The sequence below is a fragment of the Trachypithecus francoisi genome, unplaced genomic scaffold (assembly GCF_009764315.1).
Source record: "Trachypithecus francoisi isolate TF-2019V2 unplaced genomic scaffold, Tfra_2.0 Lachesis_group0, whole genome shotgun sequence".
In the NCBI taxonomy this organism is placed as follows: Eukaryota; Metazoa; Chordata; class Mammalia; order Primates; family Cercopithecidae; genus Trachypithecus; species Trachypithecus francoisi.
In genome coordinates, this window is record NW_022681453.1 from 54758617 (window position 1) to 54784341 (window position 25725).

The window sequence follows — 25725 nt, forward strand, 5'->3', positions numbered from 1 at the left end:
AGATGTGCCACCCTGCCCAGAGGAAGTTTTAAACATGACCAACATCTCGTATTTAAGAGAGGGGCATGAAGCCCCAGGCCCCAGAGACACGGTTCCTCTGGCCCCAACCTTTGCTTCCAAGCATCTGAGTAACTAAATGCCCACCAGGGATCGGGGAAAAGAGGCCCTTCCAACAGCAGTGCAATATTCTTTGGCTTGGCCACATGAGGGCAGCACACGCCCATATAAAGCCCAGCTCTGACTGCGGCTAAGCCTGGGGATGAGGCTCTCACTGTAGCTTCCAGAAGTAAGAACCTGCGGAGTTCATGCTTGCAAAGCCACCAGAGCTCTGTGCCCTACTGTGCCCACTCGCCCTACTCTGCCCAGTGTCCCTCCTCCCACCGCCCTTGTTCACATATATCATCCAATCCTCTCTCCAAGATGTTTAGTTTAAGGGTTAAAGCCGTAGGCTAAACACCCTCCCGTCATTTTCCATTCAGCAAATATTTACTGTGCACCTGCTTCACGCCAGGCACTATTCCTGGTGCTGGAGACTCAGTCACAAAACAGGCAGAGATTTCCGTCGTCACTGAACTCAGTCTCATGGAATGTTTGGGCTGCTGTCCCCCATGCAACATGTTATTATGTAAAATGTTCAAACCTGCAGAAAAGTTGAAAGAATAGCACCCACGTAGTGAACCTCATAGACCCACCATCTTTATTACATAACTGCCCACTTATTTATCTCCTTATCTATTTACTCTACTTTTAAATGCATTTCCAAATAAGAGGGAGACATCAGAATATCTCTGCTTGATGTTGTTACCCAGAGTTCAGTTTATTTGTGCCTTTTAAAGGTAAAATCAACATATACTGTGATGTACAGATCTTAAGTGACCCATCAAGTGACCATTGACAAATGCATACACTTGTCTACCCAAATAGAATCAAGATAGAAAACATTGTTAGCTGCCTTTTATTAGTTCTGCAGTTTTGGGCTGGTTATTTAACTTTTCTGGATTAGTTTTCAGAGTTAAAAATAAATAAAGTTGTTGAGAGAATTAAATGAAATAATATGTGACAGTGCCTGGGGCACAATAGACACATGGGTTGCACAGTCAGCCTCCTTCAGTGGAATTTCCACTCTACTATGTTTCGGCTGTGTGACTTTGGACAAGTTGCTTAACCACTCTGAACCTCTGTTTCCTTCTCTGAAATCAGCCATAAAACTTACTTTTTAGCAACATTCTCAACCCTGGCTGAAAACTAGAATCACCTGAGGAGCTTCTAAATATTACTAACATTTCCTAATTATTTGAAAATTTGTAAATATACTTTTGGATTAGAGAATGGTTAGAGTTAAGAGAACTGGGTTCCACTAACTTCTGCTAACATGAGTGTCAGCTCTCTGGACCTCAGTTTTTCATCTCTAAAATGGCTGCATCATGGGCTTGTTATGATATATGAATGAGCTGATGGGTCTGAGAGGAGGTTGAGAGCTGTGAAGTGTTCCATCCTTATTAGATATCTTTATTTAGAAATCTTGGCAGCAGAAAGGGCCTTGTAGATCTTAGTTGGACAGAATTAGCCATTTTAGAGAAGAGGAACCAAGGCACAAGGAAGAACCAAACTTTTTATTATACCTTAGAAAATTCAATCTGGCCTTGATGATGCCTCATGCCCCAGGGGTACAGTGGCCCCAAACAGATCATATCTTACCTTCCTCCGGCAGCCTCTCCCAATCACACCGGTATCTTTCTCTTTCCTCTCTTGTCTGCTTTATATAGTTAGGAATTTATTAGAAATGCTCATGTTTTCTACTATATAGAAGCAAAGAAATGAAATTGGTGGCACATCTACTTCCACTACCCATGCCTGTGCCCCAAACAGACATTAGTAATGGATGGCTGAACTTTTTCCCACTGAGTCCATGACTGCCTTAGCTGTCTATCCTACAGAATACTCAAGCAGACATAATCAGATAATCACTGTTGACAGGTTAAATAAAATCTCTTTTGCTATTTTTCTGAGATGAAATTTAAATAAATATTGGCTGGCAATGTGAGTTGCTTTGTTTCCCCAAATAGAGTATCAATTCTTCAAGGACAGGACCATATATTATCTTCTTCCATATTCTAACAAATGTCCAAGCATTTTGGAAGGCAGATATCTTTAAGCTACCTTTCTTTGACTGGAGAGGCAGTGTGCCATGGTGGGCAACACAGGGTCTCTGGAATAGACAATCCTGACTTTTAAACATAGCTCTGCCACTTGCTGGTTGGGTGACCTGGGGCAAAATGGCTTCATTTTCTGAGCCCAGTTTTCTCATCTACAAAATAGAGGAGCATACTTGCCTCTCCTTCCAGAATATTGCAAAGATTTTGTGAGTCCATGCAGGTAAATCTCCTGGCACAGTGATTGGTACATGGCAAGTGCTCAGTAAATGACAACTTTGTCATTAGCACGATTGTCAAGGTGGAGGAAGGAGAATGTGAGCTAAGTCTCTACAATTATAAGTCAGACTCACTCACTGGAACCTGTCACAAAACAAAAAAGACAGCCATTGGTGCCTGGAACAGGCAAGCATATGATAAGTATGCGTCACTTGCACGGCAATTAATACAGGTGTTTGCCATTGCAAAGGTAACACTTTCTGGGACAGAGCTAGATCAAGAAATATCTGGGTGAATTTGTGCCAGGAGAGCACATGGGACCCTGGAGAGAAGGGAGTGAGGGCCTCACCATGCCAACCAGTAGGAGTAGGGCAGGTGTGTCTGGAAAAGGACCTGTCTGCAGGTGACGGGGAAGAAGGCAAGCCTGGCAGGTGAGACCAGGTGTGGAGAGGATGGGGGCTGGTGAGCCAGTGGGTATCCCAGCAGGTGAGTGGAAGAACACAGCCACTTGTGAGCAGCTGAGGGGCAGAGACCCAGGCAGGTAGGTGGGAGACAGTTGGCACCCACTGCATGTGGAGGTTCAGAGGAGGGTTCTGGGTTTGGGGACAGGGATGGCCAGAAGAGACAGTGAGACACTTAGCAGGGGCTTGGGTCTAAGAAGCAGGCTTCATTCAGTTTAGCAGCCAAAGGAAAGTGCAAGGTCAGAAAGCTTTGTCATCTATCCCCCAGAATTAGCAGTGATCTGGGGGTGGGTGTGCTGTGAATCCCCCCGAGGCTGCCCTCAGTGCTATTGAGATGCCCCAGCCCCTGGCTTCCCCGAGCAGCTCCCTCATGCTCAGCAGGGTGGCACAAACATCACTCGCTCTCCTTGTCAGTGGCTGTCACAGCACATTTGTGGCAGCAGCGTTCATCCACGCTTCAGGAAGTCGGTGAGGCTGGGTGCTTCAGGGGATGGCCAGATTTAGCGATGCCTCATATCCTCGGATGACATCAGGGGACTCACTCCCTGACCAAAGCAGTGGAAAATGGGACTGGAAAACAAAAAAGGAGGAAGAATACATCTATTCAAATGCTACCTCCTTGATTGCATGGGGCCTTTTAAACATGTCCTGAGCAGGGACAGAGAGAGAGAGGCCTCAGTTCTCATCCTTAGCTCTGTCATGAAGTAGCTGTGTGTTGCAGAAAATATCACTCTGGGCTTCAGTCTCTTCACCTGTAAAATGAAGATAATTACACCTGCCTGGACAAATGGGGCAAAAGTGAAGCTTGAATGGAGAGCACAGACTCATAGGCAAGGTGACAAGTTCAGGTTATCTTGAGTGTCAACTCTGCCTGACGGTGGCTGCCTGATCCGTGTGTTGAGAACAATGCTGAAGCTGAGGCCAAGCTGAGCCAGAGAGAGTGCTGTGATCGATTAGCTATGCCTGCCTCAGGTGCCAGATTGGAGGGCGCTCCTGCTATGCTAAGTTGGCCATTTCTGTCCTAAATGGTTTTTAGGTATCATTATTATCATTTCTTCTTTACCCAAAGCCGAAAGCACCCTGAGAAGAGGCCAAAGGGCAGGTCTACACCCAGGAGGCTTTGGTGCTAATCCCACAGCCCTCTTCTTCCTCCTTTTTCTTGGTTTTATTATCTTCTTTTTTTTTTTTCTTTTTCTTCCTTTTTTTATTTTATGGGTAGCACAACCAGGTGAAGGAGACTCAGGCGAGACTTCAGGATGAAGATCAACAATGTCAGGCTCTGAAAGGCAGAAGGAACCAGAAGCCAAGGTCAAGTTGGCAGAAGTCAGAGGCAGCAGAAAGACAGCAGACAACCGAGCCCAGCAGCAGAGTGAGGGAAGGCGCCTTTCAGTGGGCAGAGGTCAGACACACCTGAGGGCTGGGGATGGAAATGAGCATGAGGAAACTCGGCAAGGGGAGCAAACCCTTCCTCTGTGCGCCTTCAAAAAGCCCCAGCTCTGCCGTGGGCTCAGCGCTCTCCAGCTGCGCGGCTCAGGGGAGCTACTGCTCTCAGAGCTTCAGTTTCCTCACCTGCAAAACAGAGGTTGTTGTGAAGACTAAATGACACTGTGTCATAGCAGTGTCTGATAGCACCCCCCTCCCACCAGCCTTTGGGTCCCAAGGTCACCCTTGCAGGCCCAGCCCGTTGGCTCCGTCTGGGAGACCCAGGGCCAAAGAAGCAGCGTGGGCCTGTGAAAGACGGGAAGTGTGGTCTGGGCCATCAGACATTGAGAGCCACTCTTGTGCCTGCTCCAAGCCTCTGAGCCATTCACCATATCCCAGACTCTAAGTTGCTCGGGATTTAGACCTGTTTCTGCTGGGGGATCTCCAGTCCCTCTAGAAGCAGCTTGGAGTGGTCTGGAAGGGAGGACACTCGTGGCTGCTCCTTTGTAGCAGTTTTAGAACTTGCGAGCAAGGGACAAAGATCATCATGATCATTTTGCTCATCCTTCGGGGCTCCAGCGCCTTCCCAGAGAGTTCTGTCAGGCTCAGGGCCCTGCATTCCAGTCCCCATGGGCTACTTCCTGGCTTGGAGACCTCCGGCACCACTCTGGGCCTGTTTCCTCATCTGTCAGCTCCCTCCCAGCTGGGTGGCCATAGGTCTAAATAAGACCATGTGAATATATGAAAGGCCTCTGCAAACTGCAAAGTATTAGCTATACGTTAACCTTCTGTCTTCCCTGAAATTCACAACTCGTGGAATTACTGGGGGCCTTCTCTAGCATGACAGTGACAGGGGAGCAGACGGCCCCGGTTCTCTGAGTCACACTGCACGGTTGTCCCACCCCCACAACTGCCTCATTTTCAGCTGCGTCCTCTTCCCACCACTCCAGTTCAAAGAGCCTTTCAGTTACCCCTAATCACTCTACACATTAATCGCAGGCCTCGGGGCCTGTGCTCAAGCCGTTCCTTCTGCCTGGAATGCCCTTTGCCTCCCTGCTTGGCAAACTCCTATGCATCCTTCAAGACTCAATGCCGATGACAGTTCCTGCCTGACACCTTCCCAAGGCAAAGGGTGTGCCTCTCTCACTGGGCTCCCCAGCCTCTATTTTCAAACCGGGTGAGTGAGAACAAACCGAGTTGGCTTGACAGAAACACTCCCATGCTGCACACAGTAGGTGCTTAGCTGGTGTGTGGATTTGAACCTGTTGCCTTTGCCTGACTCACCCAGGACTAGTCTTGACATTCAGAGCTCAACTCACACCCTGGGTTGTGTCCAAGCCCTCGATTCTGTTTGGCTCAGATGGCCCCACGCTCCCCGGGGCAGAGCCGTCCCGAGGCAGCCTCTGCTTTCATGATGCTGTGTCTCTGTGTGTTGGGGTGTGTGGCCATGGAGGGGCTGTGGTCACAGAGGAGCCAACCAGGAGCTCTGAAGGCTGCCCGTAGCCATGGAGACAGGGCCCCTGGGCCAGCCAGGCCCGGGCTGGTCAGTGAATGAATAAACGTGGCCCATTTTTCTGCCTTTGTCCGGAGCCTCCCTGGGGCTTCCTGCTGTCAGCCCCAGCTGTGGGGAAGGCGGAATTTGCCTGATATCGCGGAGCCGCCGCCTGGCAGCGCTGAGCCTGGCCCGGGCCGCCCCACGCCAAGATTCATGCCCGGCTAACAAGCCCCACTTTGTTCCTGTGGGAAAGTCCAGCCTCTCAGGAAAGAGCCCTCTCTCCGGCCGGCCCCTGGTCTGGGGACTCAGTGAAGCAAACAAAGCCTCCATCCGCTGGCAACGATTCTCAGGCCCCAAAGTCCACCTCCGTTCCCTGGCCAGGGGAGGAGCTGCTCTGGGAGGTGGAATTCCAGCACATCCCTTTGTCCCACTCATTTGGGAGGCCTGAGATGCCACCTGTCTGGTAGGTCTCCCCCACTGCCCTGCCTCGCCTCTGGCCACAAAGTGTGGGCTGTGTCAGAGCAGCTGGCCTGAGCTGGGGCACCCAAGGCCTTGGGGAGCTCGGCCTGGCCCCTGCTCCCTGAAGTTGAGGCCCAATGGACCTGCAGATATGCCCCAGGGACCGGGTGGAGTCCTGATTGCACTGCTGTTCAGACGGTGACCTTGGCCTCATCATAGCACCTCAGCAGGCTCAGGACAAGAACACTAAGCCCGGCTGCCCCCTCGGGTGTTGGAGTTATCTTCTCTAACCACAATGATAAGAAGTGGCTTTATTTAGCACTGGGCCTGTGCTGGGCTCTCCACCTAGGGCATTGCATGGGTGAACCATTGGAGAGATTCTCCCATGTGTGAGCTCAGCTCAGACGTCTATAGGGGAGGACAGAAAGGTCATGGGAAGGACGGATGCTGCTCTGGGGATGGAGCAGCAGGCACTGTGCCCCGCCTAGCAGGTCCCCAGCGATGCAGCTCTGGCAGCTATTACCCTGTAGTAACGTAGGTCCAGCCTTGTCCGATCTTCTGATTATCTTTCAAGGGAGTTGAACATTTCTATTTTGATGTGAAATTTCCCAATTGTAAAAACGTAAAATGAAGCAATATATAGTGGCTGAAAGCCCTCAGAGTCCAAGTTTTCTCATCTGTAAGGGAGGTGTCAGAAACAGGTGGCCTAGGGACTAGATGCAGCCAGCAAGTAGGGTTTATCTGGTCCCCAGATAATTTTACAATAATTTATTATGGAGTCTATGCCATGCATTCCAAAGAGGAATATATAATGTATGGGTAAGGCATAAAGAATCATGAAATACATATCCCTGAACCCACCTCCCAGATAAGAAAATAGACCAACCCCAAGACTGCCCCTGCCAGCCCCTCTCCCTGCACCCCAGAGAGGTAACCACTGTGCTGAATTTTGTGTCTACTATCCCCAAGCTTTATATGTAGTTTTATTTTGTGTCCGTTAGTGTATTAAAGGTCACACAACACAACTCTCGCTGACTCCCATCTTTTGGGTCCTTCCAGAAGCAGAGTCTGAGACAAGGGTATGAGGGCAGGAGATTCCAGAAAACACCAGCTGGGCAGTGGGAAGTGAGACAAGGACAGCAAGGAGGCCCATGAAAGGTGTATTATCAAGTGGCCCCTGTGTGGCAACTGGAGCTCAGTCCTGCTGGGGGCATCTGGGAGACTGGGTAGAGCATGCACCTCCAAGCTATCCTACCTAATGGACGAGGAAGCTGGGATATTTATACCCCACTCCCATCAGTCACTGGTTCAGGGCTGCTCCCAGGAAGTGCTAATTCTCCAGCATTTCCAGCCTGCTATTTGCAAGGGCAGAGTGGCTCTAGGGCCAGAGAGAGACCTCAGGAAAGGGATGCAGGGCGGGCAGTGGAAGTCAGGCAGATGTGCACTGAAGGGGTCAGGCGAGGGGCTAGACCAGGACATCCACAATCTCTGCTACACTACTTGAACTGACTTTGAATCCAACAGCTGGGCTTCCTACACTATGAAGTCATTTGCCTGCTCAAATTCACCCACCAGAGGTGCTTTCTATCCCACACCTACTGAACAAAAATTGTGTATGGGGGGAGGTCTAGGCAGTCCTGTTTTCAACACAGTTTCACAGCATCTGGATACTCACCGAGGCCCAAGCCACTGACCCAGGAGATAAAGTGCATATGCTCAGCCTGTCATTCAAATCTGCTACCACACTCTGCTCCCATCCTTCCCTTCCTGTCCCTGTCCTGCTCCCTAGGCCACAGTCCCCTCAACCTGCTGGATTGTCTCTCAGAGGAACAGCCAGCCTCAGAAAATGCAACATTTGCAGGGAAGTTCATGTGCACTAATTGCAGAGTGGTAGGATTGAAGAAATGGCCCAAATTAAGGGTTTCTGAATTACTGTACTTATCTCTTCTTGGCCTTAAGATTGCTTTTTATAAATTGAGATGATGGAAATGTTTCTCTCTTCCCCTGAGAGGCATAAAGGGAACCAATTCCATTTCATAATCCAAAACATAAGCCTTAATTTTCCATTTCCTCTGCAGCCACAGTAAAGCTGCTAATCCTTAAACCTGTGCTGATAGTCCCCATGTTGTATATCAAAGGAATCTATAAGCTTATCCTGCTTCCCTGTGGTTTATCTGAATTGAACCCTGTACAATAGACATGGGAAGCAAAAGCCTTGAGATTATTAGGGGCTCCTTTAAGACAAGGGATGTATTTGCACTCTGTTGTGCAACATTTAGTGAGCAACTACTATGTGCCTGGCACTGCACTGGATCAGGGAGACACAGAGGTGAGTAAGTCCCAACCTCTACCTACAGATGGAGCAACTGATTACTTTCTTACTATACGGTGAGTGGGGAGGTATAAGATGCAGGAGTATGACCTTGATGGTGGTACCCTGGCCCCATGAGTTATCAAGTAATGCAACAGTCAAGATTCCCCTTTGTCCTACCCAGGGATGACTCAAGATTGAACCTATGTGGAATACAGCTGGGGCTGCTTCTAAATTAGCCTCTTCCTCATTCTTTGCAGGTTCAGTTCTAAAGACCACTGGCCCATCTGGACTGTCCTGGACATTCTGGCTGCAGCCTGTCTATTTGGCAGGTGCAAGAAACTGCTACCAATCCACCCCAGCCTCTTCTTGAGTGTTCACTGCTAGATCAACCCTGTGGACAGCCAATTCCTATATGGATCATCCCCATAAAAGTGGTTCCCAAACCTGGCTGCCCATTAGAATCATGAGGGGGATGTGGAGAGCATTTAGAAAATGCCCATGTTTGTTCTGCCAACAGAGATGGTAAGGATATTGGTCTGGGGTGCAGCTTGGCCATCAGGATGGCCTTAAAAGTTCCGCAGCTGATTCTAATGTGCAGCTAAAATGATGAACACTGACCTAGAAGGACAAGACAGTGGCCCCGTGGACTATCTCCTTCTTTAAAATGGACAATTCACTTGGTATTAAAGGCTCTGACACCCTGCAGTAAAAACGCCTGTTTAGCTCAGTGGTTCCCAAACTTATTTAACCATGGAACCCTTTCCTCTCCCAACAACTGTTGACATTGGAAAAATAACATTCTGCAGAACACACGCTAGGGCATGTCGGGGACAGAGCATTGACGGAGCCAGGGGTATGTGGAATGAAGAGGTTTCAGACAAGCCATTCTTTAGGGTGAGAAGGTCCTGGGAGTACTAGAAACAAAAGCTCTATAGAGGCAGAACTCATTCTGACCTTTCCCCATCATGAAGATTGTATTGTTGATCAAAAGATGCACTCTCCATATGCTGACCACTGGCTTGGCTATGTGACTTGCTCTGACTAATGAAATACAATAATAATGACATTTATCCCTTCTGAGTTGAAGCTTTAAAAGCTGTTGCCTGACACCATTGAGTTCTCTGGTTTCCTTTCATCATAAGACCTCAACATCCCTGATAGGGGGTACTCCCTTAACCCAGGTCCCAGGGTAAAGGAGACACAGAACAGAGTACAGCCAATCCCCCATGGACAAGTAACTTCAGCAAGAAAGAAATCTTTGTAGTTGTAAGCCACTGATATTTGGGGACTCACTTGTTACCACAGCATAGCATAGCTTACACTGACCGATGCACTCATGGACATGGTTCTGGTAACATGCTTGTTCTTGCCATAAAGCACTGCACATTTAGGCTGAGCATTCAGACCATCTCTATCATGTGAATATTCCCTCCTGAGCATGTATTCCATTAAAAAAGGAAAATGTGTTTCAAGTTTCACCCTCATGATGACCCTTGTAGATGAAATCTCTCTTCTGCTCAGGCTGGCAGGGTCAATTGGAAGCTCTAAGTGCATTCTTTGCTCAAATAAGACAACAAAATGCCTTTCCTAGAGGAAATGCCTAACCTTTAAAAAGTATTATTTCAGAACTTAGATGTGCAGAAGGGAACGCTTTGGGGGACATGACTTTAAAACCAGTGAATGTTATTTTTGGTCTCTGCCCAATACACACAGGCTCTGGGTCACCCACCTGGAGGGGAAATGGCTCAGTCAAAATGTCAAGGCAATAACTTCCACAAGACCTTTTGGATTGCTGCTTTAGGGACAATTAGGCAACAGAGAGTAATGTATATCCAGCCCCAAAAGAGATGTCCAGGAACAGCATGGTGCTTGGCCTCCCGCTGGTTCACTGAAGCCAGCTGGATTCCCTAAATCTGACTCCTGCTGAAAAACATCTCCCTCACTCAGCTTATCTACTGTGGTGCCTGCGATCCCGCATTGCTGCCTTATCCCTTGAAGTTTCCCGTGAAACTCTGTGATGGCACTTCACCCAATGGAGGCCAAAAGTGAGCTACTGACTTGTGAATACGAATGTGTAATTGGCGTAAGTTTTGAGGATCAAAAGTGTGATGTTATGGGATGCAGGGGAGCCAGAGGCAGCAGCACATGCTGTTCCTTCTGGGCCCAGGCAGGGATGAGGCTAAGATGAAAATCAGCCCAACGCGACAGACCTGGTCAGGGCTCAGCAACAGGCAAACTGGGAATCAGCTGGTACACACTGGGGCACCTGAGCCTGCAGTTGAAATACGAAAATAGTTTCCCCATGTTGTAAATAGCTGCTGTCATTGAGGTTTAAAGCTTTAGTTGGGGAGTCCCAGGTACAGTGACAGGCAGTAGGAGGGTGCCAGCTACTCCCTGAGGTCCCATTCCCACCCTCCTTACACTCCCATCCATGCAGAAACCAAAAGACATGGAGCTACCTGGTCACCATACACCTTAAAAGTGATTTTTTTTGTTTTTTGTTTTTTTTTGGTTTTTTTTTGTTTTTTTGTTTTTTGCCAGCTGAGAGAAAGGCCCATGGAAACAGAACCTAGCTGGTAGGTTACCAAAAAGTGAAAAAGAGGCACAGAGGGAGGTAGAGGCAAGAGGAACCCAGAGACAAAATTTTCCAGCTTCTTTATGTGCAGTGGAGCCACAGTACACTCTGAAGAAGGCAGCATCAAGCTGCTATTGAGAGGTAGGGAGGAGTCTCTCGAATGATTGTATTCAGTGGGTTTCCATTGGGACCAGAACTGAAGTCCTCAGGATGAAATGTCTGAGTAAGAGGTAGGGAGGCTTCATAAAGGACCTAAATACCCCAAGAGTGTCCATCATACATAAAAAGCTCCTGAAAATCAATAAAAAGTGAGATATTCCAATAGACATCCAGGTAAAAGATTAGAACAGGCACTTTACAAAATGGCCAATAAGTATATGTAAGGAGGTTCCACCTCATTAACAATCAGGGAAAGGCAAATTAAAACCACTAACATAACATCAAAGTAAAGAAGCCAGACAGCAAACAAACACTACATACTGTAGGACTTATTCACACACAGTTAAAGAGCAGACTGGTAGAACTCAGGATAGTGTTTATGCTTGCTGTGGGCGGGGGGCTCATGACTGGGAGGGGAATTTGGGTCAACAGAAACTCTAAGATGCTGATGCTAGAAGCTTTCTGACCTGGGTGCAAGTTTCATGGATGTCTAATGATTAGTTTGTGAAACTCATTGAGCTATCATTTAGGATCGTGCATTTTCCTATATGTCTGTTAAATTTCAGTAAAGATCAGTGGGGAGAATCTCTCAAGAAGATAATTTTATATTCATTCTCTCAATTTTCACAGATCTGGGGGCAGAAAAAGTACTGAGAGAAAGATCTTTCCTGAAAAATATTTACCTGACTACATTTCCACCCCTTTCCTCAACAGTGAAAGAACAGCCATGTCTGCTAGCTAACACATGCTGTTTATAAGATGTGTTTGATGTGCAGAATCTCCATGTGAACAAGCCAGAGGCCTCCCTCTGAGAATTGTTTGTGTGTCCCCTTCTAGGGGACAATCGTCTATCCAGCACCTGTGCATGCTGGGAACTTCCGCCTGCGTCATCCCAAAATAGGCTACCAGGAAGCTGTGAGGGAGATTCGGTGAAGGAGAGTTGGCGGCCTGCACTTTACAGCTAAGGAAGCTGAGACTCAGAGAGGGATGGCAGCACTCACAAGACACCCAGCCATGTGCCAGGCTGGGAGGCAAGCCCCTGGGCATCTGGCTCCATGTCTGGCCTTCCTCTGTCGGGTCACAGCTGTCCGTTCTCATGGGAGCAATATTCTGACAGTTGAAAGCAATGGAAATTTCAAACCAAGCACCATCATTTGTTAATTGTACGCAGTTTCCCTTCCATCCATCTATTTCCTTTTAATTCAGGCAAACACACATCCACATGCTGCCCCAGCAGCCTGCGCCCAGGCCTGGGGACTGGGTGCCTCAGGGGCCCCAGGGTTCTGGGGGTGGGTCATGGGGAAAGTCTGACACGGTCCATGTTTGGGCAGTTCAAAGATGGCTGTGGCTTTTTCCTGGACAGCAGGGACCTGATACCTGTCCAGGGGCCTGACACAGCCTTCAAGGCAAACTTACAGATGCCAAGCCCTGATATTAACTAGAGGGAGGAACTTCTGTCCCACTGCAGAAAGTGGGGAGGGGTTTTCTGACCCTGAGTGATGGAGGGACAGATGCCTGGGACTGGGCGTCAACTCCAGCCTCCTGGAGGTAGGGATGTTCAAGTCCATCTGCATTCGGGTTGATGAAATTCTTCCTTTCTCCCGCTCATCTCCTCCAGGTTCCTGGAGAGCCCACACCTCTCTCTTCTCCTGTCCTCAAGGAAAGGCCCAACCACCCTGATGTGTGACCTTGGTCAAGATCCCTTCTCCCTCCCAGCTTCAGTCTTCTCATCCAGAAAACAGGAAATCTGGACTCTGTAATGTCACAGTCCCTTTCGGCTTTCATATTTGGGAGTTTTCAGGCTTTGTTAAAAGCAAAATGCCCAGGCCCGTCCCCTACAGATTCAGGATATGGTGCAGGCTCAGGTCAGGGCTGGGACTTCTGCAGATTTCAACATCATCCCTGAGGAGCTGTCTGATACCTATTAAAGTGAACCCACTACAACAATGTGTCCCGAACGTGGCTGAGTCAGTCTCTTGAGAGCTCTTGCTGGAAATCAGCATTTTTGAACACCTCCCAGGAGATTCCAATGAGTACAGGTATGAAAAATGCTGATCTCCAGAGAAGGCAATTTCTGCTGGCCCAAGCTCCCCCAATTGGTACCCCAGTCTAGCTGCCTAACTGTGCCTCGGTTTCCTTACGTATAATGTGGAAATCACGGTTTCCTTTAGCCTCTAATGGGCAGGCAGTAGACACAGCAGGTTCCTGGAGCTGTGTGGCAGAGTGCCTGATCCTGGGGCCCCACTGGGGAGAATTCCAGCCTCTGCATCTCCTGGACTGGGCAGGGTCAGGCCGTGGAAGTAGGAAAGCCCAGCCCCACCTCATAAATCACAGGCCAGGAAATGCAGGGCAGGCACCCCTGCCTCCATATATCCCACACATTAGATGCTTCACTGGTGTCCCACAAGCGAGCTTTGTGAAGCCACGCTCAAGGAAGAGGGGTGGGCAGTACCAGAAGTGAAACCTCAGCCAGCTCCCTCCGGGGTCGTCCGGCCCCACAAGTCTCCTAGTGCAGGGGCTGGAAGCACGGCTGTTATTATTTTTTTTTTCTTTTGGAGGGGGAGCATTTGGCCCCAGGTTTGACGGCACATAAAAGGCCCTCAAAAAGGAGACAGAAATCTATTACCCGCCTGGCCAGAAATAGCCCCGGGGGAGGCTGGGCTGAAGCCAAGGCCAGAAGCTGTCCAGGGGACCTCGCAGAGGCCTCTGCCAAGGGAGCAGGGGACAGCTCGCTGGCTCCCCCGTGGGGCTGTGGGCTGCAGGGAAGGGCTGTGAGGGATGTTTTAGCCTCAGGAAATCTTGGGTTTCATTTCAGGCTCTCCAATAGCAGGGGTTCCTGTTGAGGAGTGACTCAGGGCATCTGGAAGCTGTGACTGGTCAGGGTTCAAATAGGTGGGCTGCGTCCTGAACTGGGGGCACTCAGGTGAGGCTGGAACCCCAGGGCTGCACCCACCAGAGAGGGCGCCCTTGTGTCATTCATCTGCCTAGAGTGGGAGCCTCGGCCCCACTTAGACAAAGACTCCAACAGGCATCAGGAGACCCTGGACAGATTTCCCCCACTTTACCTGGCTCAGGAGAATGTCGAGGAAAGGGATACACCTGTGCACGATGGCTGAGCAGCGGACAGCAGACCAGTAAGGTCACTGGATAGAGGTGGAGGGGAGTTGATGTTAGTCACCAGCAGATGGGGCAGTGGAATATCAGGCAACAGGATAAGCTGCAAGTACACCCACGTCAGTGCCTAGAGGAGGAGACGTTCCTGGGGTGTGCATTTGCTCAGCCTAATGAACAGTGACTGTGCCCATTTGTGAAACACTCACTCTGCTGGGCACTGTATTAAATGCTATCCATGCGCTGGGGAACAGTTCAACTTAATGGTTAAGAACACAGATTTATTGTCAGATCTAGTACTTCCTAGCTGTGTGATCTTGGGTATATAATTTCACCTCTCTGTGCTTGAGTTTCCCCAGCTATAAAATGTGGATAATGTCTTTGCTTTGAGGATTAAGTGAGACAGACCATTCATGTTAAGAACAGCACCTGGCACACAGTAAATGCTCATTACATGTAACTGCTATTTGTATGCTCCCTTTAGCTCTTCACAACATGGAGATATGATTAGGTATTGGCTAGGGTAATGCCAGCTGCTATAACAAATAAACCTCCACAATTCAGTAGGTTAATGAATTTTTTTTTTTTTTTTTGAGATGGAGTCTCGCTCTGTCGCCCAGGCTGGAGTGCAGTGGCTGGATCTCAGCTCACTGCAAGCTCCGCCTCCCTGGGTTCACATCATTCTCCTGCCTCAGCCTCCCGAGTAGCTGGGACTACAGGCATCCGCCACCGCGCCTGGCTAATTTTTTGTATTTCTTAGTAGGGACGGGGTTTCACCGTGTTAGCCAGGATGGTCTTGATCTCCTGACCTCGTGATCCACCCGTCTCGGCCGCCCAAAGTGCTGGGATTACAGGGGTGAGCCACCGCGCCCACCTGCTTAATGAATATTTTTTGCTCAAATAATACAATGCTGGTACTTCTGGTTAACAGGCAGCTCTCCTCCATATTGTGATTCAGGGACCCAGGCTTAGAACTCTGGAGTCCCCTGCATCTGGGGGGATGCTAGGAGAGATGGTGAAGAAGGTAAGTTGGTACCTCAACCACACTGGCCTGGAAGTGACAGGCCTCCCTTCCACTCATTTTGTTGGTGACAACTAAATGACAAATAGCAGTCAGTTCAGTGTAAGGAATGCTCAGAAATGTAGTCCCTGCCCACGCAGCCCCGATCTCACTTTGTGCGATAGAAGAGGGGGGACAAACCATGGGGGATGGTTAACCATCTCTGCCACATATCATTTACGTGTTAAGATGCTGAATCTCAGAGAAATTAACTCACCCAAGGCAGAGCAGCTTGCAAATGGCAGTGCTGAGGCAGGAGCACATAGCTGTTTGCCTCCTACTCTTGATATCTTTCCACCAAACGTGACTGCCTCAGTCCAGGGCATTTCATCTCTTTCTGCCTGTCTGAGGTCAGGTTCTTCAACTGATGGGAGGGGAAGAGTGAGGACCTGACTCTTAGGTTGCAGCTGTACCAGTCTCATGGGCCAACAGATTCAAGGGCCTTAGTTGATGCTAGGAATGGCTGCTGCCACTGGGACAGATGGAGAGGAGGGTGGGACCCAGATGATGGGCCGTATTTAAGACCTCAGTGGGCAAGACCCCAGCTGGGAGTCAGGCCTCAGTCCTGAAGGTGGCCTGAGATGCAAGTTGGAAAGGAAGTGCAGGGAGAGAGGGAGGCCCAGCTGCTGGGCTGAACCATGTGGCTGATCAGCAAGGGAGAGTCCTTGGGGGCGCTTGTCCCTGAGCTGGAGGCAGCCGGGAGATTCTGGGAATGATGTGTGTGGCTGTCCTGGTTTGGTGCTCTCTGAAATACACTTGAGACAAGAGGTCAAGCATGAACAGTTTATGTGGCAGGTGATCCTAGGGAATACCAGTTGACTGGGGCTGGGGAGGAGGAGGCAGGGGCAGGAAGGCTGTTATGGAGCACATGACCCTGTGGGTAGGTGGAACTTAGTCTTGCTGTGGACCTCTGAAAGACACTGTAGAACATCCCTCAAAGCCATCCCAGCAGGGGCTTTTACCCACCAGTTCTCTATAGGAAACCCACCAGCATGCAGAGGGAAAGTGGGGCATCAGCAGCACCTGCCCACTGGGTGTTATTTTCCTGGGGCTCAGAATTGTTGGGCGTGACTGGATATTGATGCCAATGCTGCTGGCATATTTCCTGGGTTGACTTAGAGATTGGGGTGCATGTTTAGGCAGCGAATGGCCAGGTATGACCCATGAATGGGAAAGAAGGGAAGAAAGTGTGTTCTCCTGAGGCAGGAACAAAGGCAGGGGGAGGGTGGCCCAGGGGCCGCAGCCATGCTTCCAGGAATTCCCCACCAACAGAACATGTCCATTCTCTCTGCTTCCCCTCTCTGTACTTACTAAGTCCACATCCAGGCTGCCTCACTCAAGAGCACACAGCAATTCTCCCATTCTGCACGTCAGGGCGGTCAAGCAGGTACCCATATGAGCAGGGAAGCCAGGTGGCTGGGGGCTCCTTCTGAAGTAAGCAGGGCCCTGCATGTGGCCAGCCCAGCTCCAGAGAGAAGGCCCTTTAAATCATACCTTTGAGATATTTTCTCTCCTGTTTCAAAAGTTTCCGTGGAAAATTCAGGAATGAATGCCCCATTAAATACATTTAATGGTAATGAAGTATAATTTCCCTGCCAGAAATACAAGGTGGCATGTGGCTGGTGGGAACAGCAGCACCTTTCAGCCAATTCTTGAGCTCCCAGATTTGTGTCCAGAGAGGGATGGAGAGTTTGGAGGGGTGAGGAAGGATGCTGGGCATGGGTCGGTGACTTTGTCCTACAAGAACAGCACAAGGACACTCAGAAGCGCCTGCTGAGTGTAGGGTAACTGTTCCGTGGACAGGAGGTGCGGGCTTATACCAGCAGTCAGTACTGAAGCCCCTCGGCCTGGCCGTAGAGGGCTGAGTGGGGAAGAATGCCCCAACTGGGGCTGAAGGTTCAATGTTCAAGTTGGAGAGGGCCTGAGCTTTGCACCAGACATGATTGGGGTCGAATCCCTGGTTCATTACTCACAAGTTCCCTGACCTTGACCAAGGAACCTCATTTCTTGAGCAGCAACTTCCTTATCTGTAAAATAGGAACTATGATTGTTGAATCTACCTTCTAGGGTGGAGGGGAATTAAATGGGAGAAGCCATATAAAGCACCTGACACATAGCAGGCACTCGGGTGTCGTTGATTAAGGAAGACAGACCGTTGTAATAAAATGGATAGAAACTCACGAGGTGCCTACTATGTGTAGACACTCCCAACTGTGCTACAGGCATTTGCTCATTTACTTAAGCAAGAAGCTGGGATCAGACAGAAGTGGAGACTGCACAGACTAAGCCAGCAATAGGGAGGGTCCCACGGATGGTCAGCCAAGGACAGTGGGAACACCGCTCCTGGGGTTGGCTGTGGCAGGCATCCATAGAGAGGGCGCCTGATGTTCTGGGTGTGGCAGGAGAATGCAGGTTGCAACGACACTTGAAGTCTAGCAAGCAGTGGATGTGACCTAATTGGGATGCCATGTCTGTGGCCTGCCTGCCACCACTCTGCAGCCTATGTCTCTGGCTGACATGACAAACCCATTGCAGAATGTTCCCCCTGGGAATCTCTATGTCCTTCTCAATGAGAGTTGCCAAGTGAAGTTACATCAACTCGCCACCTTTGTTTTTACAGATGAACCCACAGAGAAGGGGGTGGTTGTGAGAAACAGGGCCTTTTACCTGATATTGGGGTGCTGCTCTGAGACCCTGGCCCGAAACAACTTCCCCTTCCCCCATAACATACACAACCCTGTGGGACAAGATGGACACAGGAAAGGATTGGAAACTGAGTCTCCAAGTTCAAGAGCTCCAGGACTGCAGCTGAGCAAAGGCTGGGGCTGGCAGAGGCCACTGACAGATGGAAGATGCAGGGCATGTGCAGGCTCTCCAATGGCCTCCACTTTCCTAAAATCCAGCCAGCCAACCCTGCTGCAAGAATGTCTCCAGAGAAGATATTTGTGGCAAGGAGCCCACATTTGGGTCTGGTCCCCAGGAACTCCCCCTGGGAAAAGTTGAGGGTGCAGAACCAAGATTGGAAACCACAAGTCTGACAGAAACCAGCTCCATCAGGCATATTGTGGCATTTCTCAGAGTCTCTCCTGTTCTCCAGCTTCCTCCAAGTGTGAATTGTTCATTTTATGTTTTCCCTGATTTCACCACTCAATTAACCCCACAGCAGGTGCCACCTCCTCCATGCCACCTTTAGCACAGTACAGGAATTACTAGAAACTTCTGCCCTGTGAGGACTGGCATTCCTTCTGTTTCATGTTCTGCTCCATCCGGGACACTACCCTCCCCTGCCAGTTTCTCCTGCTCACCCCTCATTTCCATGTGTGTCACTTGTATTTCTTTGCTGTCACTCATCTGAGTTTTCTCAGCTCAGAGTTGTAAATTGTGACTTAAAATTCTTCTTCACCCTGTTTCATATGCATTTTGACTGATGACATGCGTGTTGATGCCTTCTTAGAGACTGATCATGAGTCAGACTGAGCATGTGCATAGACTTTAGGAAAGGATAAAGGAATTGTGTAGATCACAATGCTGAAGCCATTATTGAGATTGTTTTCAGTGTCTGAAACCCTTTTCAATGCCTCTGGCTTTCTGTTCCCCATGGGTGCTCCTTTCCCCTTATTCTTGTTCATTACCTGCTCAGAATGATTTCCGTCTCTTCCTCCCACCTGGAATCAGATCCAGGCGCTGGTGAGTGAGCTCGGGCATAGTGGGAGGCCCCAAAGCCACAAAGGGTGTGAAAGGCGGGTTGCAGCCAGGACAGATGCAGAGATTACAGGCCAAGGTCAAAGAACCGGGAATGTTAGCTGAGGTTGCAGGGTAACAGCGATAGGTAATCAGTTGCTAAGGCAAAACTGGGTTTGGCATTGAGAACCAAGAAAACTACATCTTCGGGTAAGGTCTGAAAGCAAAGTCTCCAGGGCCAAAGTCCTCACTGTGCATCTCTCTATACAGCCCAGTGCCACCAGGGAACTTCCCCGGGTGTTTTTGAGAGCACACCCCATTCCCAATAGCACCATTCACACGGCAAGTAGGTGTATCACCCTGCATTGCTCATTACTGTTGCATTTGTGGACACCTCATCTTGTAAGTGAGACTATAAGACTTGGTAGGGGATACAGGGTCTCTGTCTTCTTTTTAAGGACCCAGGCACTCAGCACAGATGATTGTGGAAGTAGCAGTGATGTAACTCTGGCTGGCCTGGGTTTGGATAACAGGTCTGCTGCTTATGGCTATATCTAGGGGCAAGTCACCAAACCTCTCTGCATTATTCAGCTCAGGGATGAATAAGGTGCAATGGAAAGGGCTGTTTTGAGGATTGAATGAGATTATATAGAAATCACAGGGTCCCTGGATGCACTCAGTAACTGTCCATTGTCTGTTCTTCTTTATCAATCAGTATATGTCTACTTATTGCTTTTCTTGAATGAACGATTTATTTATTTGCAAATGTCAGGGCACTAAAGCATAGGAAATGTTCTCATCCTTCAAGCTGCTTCTGCTATTTTGGGGTGAAAAGGAGATTCAGGAAGCAGGAGTTGAACGGCTGCAGCAAGTGTGGTGAATGAGAGATGCCATGACTTCGTAATTCCCATGATCATCTTGCCTTCTGTGTTAGTTTGCTGGGGCTGCCATAACAAAACACCATCAATCAGGGGTGGGCTTAAGCAATAGACATCAACAGACATTCATTTTGTCAGAGTTCTGGAGGCTGGAGATCCAAGGTCAAGGTGCTGGCAGGGATGGTTTCCTCTGAGGCTTCTGTCCTGGGCTGTTTCTCTACATGGCCATTCCGCAGTGTGGGCACTCCTGGTATCTCCTTCTGTTCCAGAGGGACACCTGTCAGATTGGATTAGGACCCACTCTAATGGCTTCCTTTTAACATAATCACCTATTTGAAGACCCTCTCTCCAAATGCAGTCCTATTCTGAGGTACGGGGGGTTAGGGCTTCAACATGGAATTTGCAGGGGATGCAATTCAGCCCATAGCACCTTCCCTCTTGCTAACTACGCCACTGCACAGGGCTTCGTGCCCTCCTATGAGCTCTGTTCCTCAAGAGTCCCAGCACCCCTGAGCTCCAGCCACAGGGATCACCTTTTCCAGGCCCTGCTGAACCAGGCTGGCAGCAGGCCTACCTCATGAACAGCTCACTTATGCAGGCTCTGCTCTCTCTCCTGGGGGGTCTCACCTGGGCCACTCACTCCCCAACCCACAGGGCCTCCCAGGAACTGCAGCCACCTTCTGAGCAACATGGCAGGCAGGCATCAGGAAATTGCCTGGCGTGGAGCTCTCCTCTGCTCTTGGCCCCCTGCATTCCCCAGTCCAAGGTCCTGCTCCTGGGAGTGGAAGGAGGCAAATCTCAGCCCCTCCCTCCCACTCCCCATGGCTAGGGTGCAGTATGGCTCATGGATCCCAAACTCCTTCTGCAGGGGCACCTGAACTGGACTCCGAGCTCAACCCCTGGTGCCTTGTGCCGGGGAGGTTCTCCATATAAGAGAGTCTTTCTAAAGCACAAAGAAGGTGGTGACACTCCCCCATGCAGCCTTTAGTGACTGTGGCCCAAGGACTCACCAGAGGTGACACGTGAGGCTCTGCACCCTGGGGTCCACCTTCTTGCAGGCACATCTGCTGCCACACCCCAGCAAGCAAGATGTCCGCGTGTCCCTCTCTGCTGTTTGCTCAAGCAGTCACCTCTCTCTGGATGCCCGTGGCCCTCCTTCCACCTGGCCAGCCCCTGCCAGCCCTGCGCTGTTTTCTGCTCCCCTAGTATGGGGGTCGGAGCTTTGGGAACTGACCTCCGTTTCCACCCCGGTACCATCACCCTGCAGCTAGGTGGTCTCAGCCACACCAGCAAACATACCAGGCATGGCATTAAAAAAAAAAAAATCCCATTTTCAGAATACTGGGGTTAATTCAGACTCACATTAAATGTTCACTCTGTTTCTTATCCATCTTCACAGCCAGCAGAATGAAGTGCCTGGGATACCTGGCAAACCTTATCATCAAAGACAGATTCAGTGATATCCCCTGGACACATGGGTGGCCTAAGGCCCTGACTGCCACCCTGTGGCTGGAAAAAGGGGACATCCTGGGTGTGGGGAGCCTGAGGCCCTTGAGTCATTGGCGAGTGCTCTGTATGACCCAGCCCTCTCTCTCTCTCCCCATCCTCCTTTCTCTCTCACTTGAAAGCACTCTTCAGTGCTCACTCAACACAGTCCCTGTTGGTCATCTCACCCACTTCCTCGACCTCACACCTACCCAGGCCCCAATGACACCCAGATATATTTCCCTCTCTGGCCTCTCCCACACACTCCAACCCACACAGCCAACAGCTGCCTGGACACATCCACCTGGATGCCTCCTGGGCAATACCACTTCATGTGTTCAACATCAAAGTCATCGTTTCCTCTGATGGCCAGTCAGCTCTTTCTCCTGGGCTCCACAGCTCAGGAATGCAGCCTGTATCTAGTCAACCAGGCCAGGGCTTGAGCACCTCGTGAAGCTCTTCCTTCGCTCACTGTGTCTGGCCAAACCTATCTGGCTTGCCAAGTGGTTCTGTCATCCAGCCCTCCTCGTCCTCCGAGGTCCATCCCTGATGTAGGCCACCTGCATCTGTCTTGAGGATGAAAGCACATCCTCATCACATCACAGTCTTCCACTTCACTGTCATCCAGTGATTCTTCCAGAACATACATACTGCTCCGGTCATTCTCCTGCTTATGCGAGTGCTAGCTGCACTTCATGAGCGCTGGGACCTCGATTATTATTTTTGTGAGTAATGGTCCTGGGGAGAGACAATGGCACACACAACAAGCTGAGGAACTGAGGAAAGTTTGGTAAAGGGACTACTTACAAGGATGTGGGCAGAGTTTAAAGAGAGCATCAAAGATGGTGCGATACCCAGGATGAGTAACGGTGGGGATCCATTGCCAACCTAGTCTGGAGGGTCCTGAGAGGCAGCGGTTTCCTTGACCCAGAGAGGGTTGTTTGGAGAGGGCAGCCTGCCAGCAGCAGTGGTCAGGGGATTCAGTCACTGCGGGCCCACAGGGGAGGGGCCTGGGGTGATAAATAGCCCATCACTCTCTCCCTTCGCCCTCTGGTCTCTTGCTGGTGTGAATAATTTGCCACCTCTAACCAGCAGCCAGAGGGCAGGGGGCCTGCTGATGTGCTCAGCCTCCCAGGTCAGAGGAGGGTTCCCAGAGGCTCTGAGGAACCAATGGAAGATCCCAGCTCATCACTGTCTCTCTGGCACCCAGGGACCAACCAAGCAATGAATCAATAAAGGTTTCCAAATGCACGTGAGGATGATGCCAGACTTCTTGGCCTGCCATTTAAAGTCCTTCGTGAATCTTACCCTTTCACATGTCCTACACACAACTTCCTGCTAGGTGGGTACTTCTCTTTCTCTAAGGCACAGCTCAAGTGGCATCTCTTCTGGGAAGCCTTCCTTCACTCCCCTGAAAAATTAGCCATTCTGCTCCTACAGACCTCACTCACCCCTCACCTTTCCGATAATATGTATTGCTTTCTGTTCAGATCTCTTCACAGGTCTCTCTTTCCCAGCCACGATGAGCACCATCATATTTACTTCTCTGTCCCCAGCATCTGGCACATAGTAGGTGCTTAATACAACATTAGTAAGTTAATTAAAAATGTCAAGATGTAATTGAGATACGATCATTCCTAATGCCTACAATGGAGGCAGTGACTTTTTCTGTGCATTGCCAAAGATGCTTAGGAGCTTTTTTTCACCTTATGATTTAAAAAAAAAGATTGTGATATCTTACAGATTTGAGATGGAAAGTTGATTTAATTTTTTAAATGTATAATAAAAGGACCAAAGTAAAAGATCAAAGGTGCTTCCATTCAGACCCAAGCAAAGCCAAAACCAATGAAGCTGGCACGCAGGGAAAGCTCCCCCATTGACCCTGAGGTGTGCCAGCTTGCAATTCCTGCTTAGCCTCTCAAGCATCATAAACTAATGGAATTGAAAGCCACTACTTGGAAGCAGAGTTTACAGTCCACTTACCTATGAAGAGGCATTTTGCGGACACAGGCTATGAAGCCTGTTTTCATTTTGATGTTTTTAAAATCTAATTTCCATGCAAATAGGAAAGGATGTGTTTAAGAGTGTCGACTTTGGGATTTGTTTGAGTGTCAAACGGCATGACTAATATTTGGGAATTGAAAAGTGTCCAAAGACACTTAAGGAATTCCAGTACTACAAAGGAAGCCAAATATGTTGTGATTAGAGCATTCACTGTCCCAAGAAAATAAATGAGCTGGCTCAGAAGACAAGCCACTTTGCACTGCCCATTGGCTTCTGAGCAATTCTGTTCCCAAGAATCTGCGATCATGGAAGAAGACCCATTGTTGCAACACTGGTTAAAAACTCGTTTATTCAAGTGTTTTTAAAATGACATTTTAAATATCCAGAGGGAAAAAAATTGCCAACGTTTAGGCCTGAGGGGAAGGGCTGTACTAGTAGAGTTTTAATAGGTAGTTTGTTTTTGCATTGTTTGCAGTGAATAACACTGATAGTCTGAAATTTAAAAGCAGTAGTAAGAAGGGAAGTAAGAATTTAGTTGTCTGGGATCATTCTTCTGCTTAAAAAGGAGAACAGTCATGCAAAACTGTATGAGGAAATCGGGTATGTTTTAAGGATATTTTAAGAAATCTTTTTAGGAGCTGAGCATGGCGGCTCATGCCTGTAAGCTCAACACTTTGGGAGGCCAAGGTAGGGGAATCTCTTGAGCCCAGAAGTTCAAGACCAGCCTGGTCAACATAGTGAGACCACATCTCTACAATAAACTAAAACACAAAAAATTTAGCCAGGCATGGTGTTTCATACCTGTGGCAAGAGGATCACTTAAGCTCAGGAATAAGAGGATATAGTGAGCTATGATTACACCAGCTATGATCACGCCACTGTACTCCAGCCTGAGTGACAGAGTGAGACCCTGTCTCAAAAAAAATCTTGAAGTATGGCATACAAGAATGGAGCTTTGCCCTTCAGGTAGAAAAAAAATTCTTATATTTGAATAGTGTGGGGTGGAGGCGGGGGGCAGGGTGGTGGGCAGAAATGAGACAAGAGAGGTAGTTAGCATAGAAAATTCTCAAGTTGAAATAGTTTGAAAAGGGTAATTACCTCCTTCTATCTGAAAAGAGCAAATGAATAGTTAAAGGCTTTTAAAATAAATAACTTGAAATCCTCACAGAGAGAAATAAGAAGTTGAGCGGGGGACCCAGGAGGCCCAGAAAGCCACTGTTTCTTCCTAATGTCACACTAAGGACCAACTCTACATATGCAACATTAGAAACCAGTTGAAGTTTAACACAAGAGGATATCCAAATTGGATTTGTAATTTTCCTATTTTATTCTAAATTTGATATCAAGATTTTATAGTTTTAGAGTAGTTAAATAATATTTGCCATTGTTCTGATAAAGAGTTGGACCTTTCTAAGAAAAAACAGATACACACATGCACACACATACCATTTGATCTTAGTTACACACACTGGTTCTATTGCCCCAAATCTTCACGAATCACTGCCTCCCCTAGTGGTCATTTACATAATTGCAGGCTTGTGTCGTTTGCCCATTGGCAAAGGCCCCCAGGGAAATTCACTCTCAGTGAATTTGATTTTACAAAGATTCCTGGTGTCTTCTTTGTTCCAGGGCACCACTGACATGGAGGCATGAGTACCAGGGGCTCTGAAGGTTCAAACTGTGACTTTCTTATCACATGCCTGGAAACTTCCATTTTGAAGTGGAGCCTCTGGTTCTGGAAAGACATTTGCCTCCTTCCTTCCTTCCTTCCTTTCTTCCTTCCTTTCTTCCTTCCTTCTTCCTTCCTTCCTTCCTTCCTTCCTTCCTCCCTTCCCTCCCTCCCTCCCTCCCTCCCTCCCTCCCTCCCTCCCTCCTTCCTTCCTTCCTTCCTTCCTTCCCTCCCTCCCTCCCTCCCTCCTTCCTTCCTTCCTTTAGATTTAAATTTAATTTGCAATTTTTTCTTCTTTCTTGATTTCTTGATGCATACCATAAGAAGTACAGCTATGTAGCCCTTCTCTATCCCAAGCATAAGTCCCCTTAAAGGGCCAAAGAACTATTGGTCCTTCCTTCCAGACAGGAAAGGCTGGTTGAACCTAAAAGTTCTGTGACTTGACATCTATTGATGTGCATATCGGTTTAATTCTTACTCCTGCTCACAAATCTCCCAGAGTACATTTCTGTCCCCGCTTCAGTCTGGTGTCCTGGCAACCACCTCCAGGGTTCTACTCTCTGACAGGAAATGCAGTAGG

General features: G+C 48.9%; 1 long non-coding RNA gene across 1 annotated transcript; it reads right to left on the minus strand.

The window, feature by feature from the left end:
* Positions 1 to 798: 798 nt before the first annotated feature.
* On the minus strand, positions 799 to 5688 carry LOC117076511. The gene is made up of 3 exons (XR_004434389.1): positions 5540 to 5688; positions 4680 to 4974; positions 799 to 3403 (listed from the first exon to the last, which is right to left on the minus strand). It is a non-coding gene; the product is annotated as an uncharacterized LOC117076511 (long non-coding RNA).
* Between the last annotated feature and the right edge of the window lie 20037 nt (positions 5689 to 25725).